Source organism: Citrus clementina, unplaced genomic scaffold (genome assembly GCF_000493195.1).
Source record: "Citrus clementina cultivar Clemenules unplaced genomic scaffold, Citrus_clementina_v1.0 scaffold_1, whole genome shotgun sequence".
Taxonomy (NCBI): domain Eukaryota; kingdom Viridiplantae; phylum Streptophyta; class Magnoliopsida; order Sapindales; family Rutaceae; genus Citrus; species Citrus x clementina.
Genome location: NW_006263303.1, coordinates 7,313,518 through 7,317,135, shown reverse-complemented (window position 1 = coordinate 7,317,135; position 3,618 = coordinate 7,313,518). Strand labels below are relative to the sequence as shown.

Below are 3,618 nucleotides of genomic sequence, written 5' to 3'. Positions count from 1 at the left end.
TAATATATCCACTTTTGGTTGAATTTTTACAATTGCTGGAGGAGCCGTTTCTTGGGCATCAAAGAAAGAAGCACGCATAACTCACTCAACAATGGAAAATGAGTTTATAGCACTTGCAGCTGCAAGCAAGATAGCAGAATGGCTGAGAAATTTATTGTTTGATTAAAGTTGTGGCCACAATCGATTCCATCTATTTCTTTGTACTGTGATAGTGACGCTACATTGTCTAGAGCTTATAATAAAGTGTATAATAGAAAATCTAGACATATTAGCTTAAGACATGAATATGTGAAACAATTAATAGCATATGATGTTATTAATATTGTTTATGTTAGGACTAATAAGAACCTAGCGGATCCTTTTGTTGAGTGTTAGAAAGTGTATATTTATAAAGGAGAAAATCATCATTTTACAGTTCAAGTTTTACTAACACACTTACTTTTATGTATTTAAGCTTCTTTGTGATTTAATTATGTGTGCTTTATTTTAATTAAGTATTTTATATATTTTAGGGGCATCATGGTCATTTCACAATGAACGGGAGATCAGACAGCAAAACGAACATCATTTTTTAACTCAGGATAGTCGAAAACCTTAGGAGTAGCATAAAAGGAAAAATGGCACTATTCACATATACGATACTATTCATGTTACGGTTCACGACACTGTTCACACATACGGAACAATGACGTGGCATTGACCGATGATGTGGCGTTGACTGATGAGGTGTCACAATTCTATTGGACTAAAATTCTTATGTACTGTTGATCGGTGACGTGGCAGCATGTTAGTGGACCAAAAATCACGCGTACGGTACATGCACATACATAGGATTATTTACAACCAAACCGCATCACTATTCAAGCCGGTTGACTGTTCAAACTGCATGGTCAAACCGTGTCACTGTTCAAACCACGTGGTCAAACCGCTTACTGTTAACTGATGACGTGGCGCAATCCTGAGCGTCCAAACTATTTTTAATCCGATAGCTATAATTTACTCAATGTATCTATAAAAATGGGGCATCCCCCCTAATTTGGCATCTCTGAATTCATTTTTAAGTTTCATTTTCTGTAATTCCTTCTCCATTTTATATTTTCTATGTATTTTAATAAATTTTCATTTTACCCCTAGTACAATTATGAGTAGCTAATTTTCTTTTAACCTTGGATTGAAGGTGAAGTCTCAACATATGTCATTGGCTTTATTTGGTAAATTTATTTGCTCTTCCCTTCTAATTTTTGTGCATGTTTTGACTTTTCATCCACAAATAATAATAATCTTGTCTAGATACCGCCCTGGTTTTACCGGCTCCGCAGTACAAAGTTATTATTATTTGGCACGATAAGCCCTTAGCACCATATTGATTAGAGTATGGTTCATGAGGTGTAGAAACCCCCCTCATGATTTAATTGGCATTAATAAGGAATATTTAGCCCATGGTGCATGTTGATACAGATCCAGATACGCAAGTGCCTCAATTTCAAATAGATTTCTCTTCGATTTATGCTCGTCATTTTAATTCAAATTTGAGGATAATTTAAGTCACTTTCACCACAAATCCAACCACTCTCATAGAAAATTAATTCTAAATATAATTAAAATCAACCTCCTCATGGGATCGACATGCGTCACCATTAATCTATTCTACAATAGATTCGTGCACTTGCGAGTTCAATAAAATTTGCACAACAAATTTTTGGCGACGTTGCCGTGGAGGTAAGTTATTTTAATTTGTGGAATTAATTTTTGTAAATAATTACTTTTAGTTATTTTCTTGTAATTTTTTTCTTATAAAAAAAATGAATTTGCATTTAGAGGTAAGAATTTCTTTTTTCTGTTCTTTAAAATTTTGTAATTTAATTTTCAAGTTATTTTTCTTTGTAACTTTTTTTGTTTATCTTATTAATTTATTTTTAGTTTATTTATTTCACATATTTGTTTTAGTGTGTTTTTATAGAAATGTTGTAACAGCGTGATAAGATTAGTACCGCAATTTCTCCTTCTTCTTTATTTTTATTTATTTTGTTCCCATTTTTTTGTGTTCTTTGCATGTATGGTCGAAGGTCATTATTACCTAATCTTGAACCTATAGACCTTAAACTTGAAAAAACACTTCGCACACACAAACACGTTGCAATTAAAAATAAAAGTGAAATGAATTTGCAACAACAACAAGCACCACAGGAGAGGCCATTTAAGAACTATTTCAGTCCCTTAGCTAATTTGAGCACATCTTGCATAAGATACCCAAATGTAGCTGCTATGAGTTTTGAACTAAAACATAGTGTGCTAAATTGTTTCCCAACATTCTATGGCCTAGAAAATGAGGACCCATATAATCATTTGAATGATTTTCATGTTGTTTGTCAAATGTTTAAATATGAAATTTTTTCAGATGATGATGTTAAACTTAGACTATTTCCATTTTCTTTAAAGGATAAAGCTCGTTTATGGCTTAATACATTTTGCCTGCTAATAGCATTACATCATGGGAATAAATGGTAATGAAATTTTTGAATAAATATTTCCCAGTGCATAAAACCAATATTATTCGCAGGGAAATCTCAAAGTTTACCCAGAGAGAAGACGAGCAGTTTTTTGAAATATGGGAGCGATTCAATGGGCTACTCTTGAAGTGTCCACATCATGGATACGAGAAATGACATCAATGCCAATAATTTTTGGAGGGATTATTGCCGAATGTGCAAGAATGGTTAATGGCAACAAGTGGAGGAGAGCTAATGTCATGCATAAGAGATTTGGGAATTCTTCCAGCGACAAGCGGATAATTCCCAACATCAGAGTCGATCACTCAAGAATACTAAAAGAATTAAAGGAGTGAATGAGATTCACATTGGCGAGTCAATAGCAGAAATTAAAGAAGTCAAAGTGATAATTGAAGGCCTCTCTCGACAAATAGCATCGTTATCGACTGCTAAATCAACAGAGCCACATGACCATGACTCATACTCAGATCAAGCCAATGCCATATGTGTAATGAGAAAACTATCTAAAGGGATGCATGAAGTAAGTACCAGTTCACCTCAACAGCACGGAGAGGTCAAAGCCGTCATGACCTTACGAAAAAGAAAAGAAGTCGACAAAAAAGTGGAGATGCCAGTGATAAAAACAAATCAAATTGTGCCCTGTAAATACTGAGGATTCACCATCAGAGGAAAAAGAAAAAACTAACCCAGGAGAATACATTCCCAGAGCTTTATTTCTTCAGAGGTTAGCTAAAGGAAAGAAGGGAAAATCCATATATGAGATTTTAGAAATCTTCAAACAGGTAAGTGTTAACATCCATTTGCTTGATGCTATAAAACAAATGTCATCTTATGTCAAGTTTCTTAAAGACCTTTGTACTAAAAAGAAAAATATCCACGCTCAAAAGAATTCATTTTTAACAGAAAACGTTAGTTCTATACTCTAACACAAAATTCCTCTAAAATGCAAAGACATAGGCTCCCCTACTATCTCATGTAGTATATGGAACCACACAATTGAGAATGCTTTATTGGATTTAGGAGCTATTGTAAATCTGTTACCTTACTCTGTATTTATGAAACTTGGATTGAGAGAATTACACCCAACTCCAATGGTGTTACAGCTTAC

General features: G+C 33.8%; 1 non-coding gene across 1 annotated transcript; it reads right to left on the bottom strand.

The window, feature by feature from the left end:
• Nucleotides 1-2,552: 2,552 nt before the first annotated feature.
• LOC112095931 lies at nt 2,553-2,656 on the bottom strand. Its single transcript, XR_002904091.1, has one exon. It is a non-coding gene; the product is annotated as a small nucleolar RNA R71 (small nucleolar RNA).
• Between the last annotated feature and the right edge of the window lie 962 nt (nt 2,657-3,618).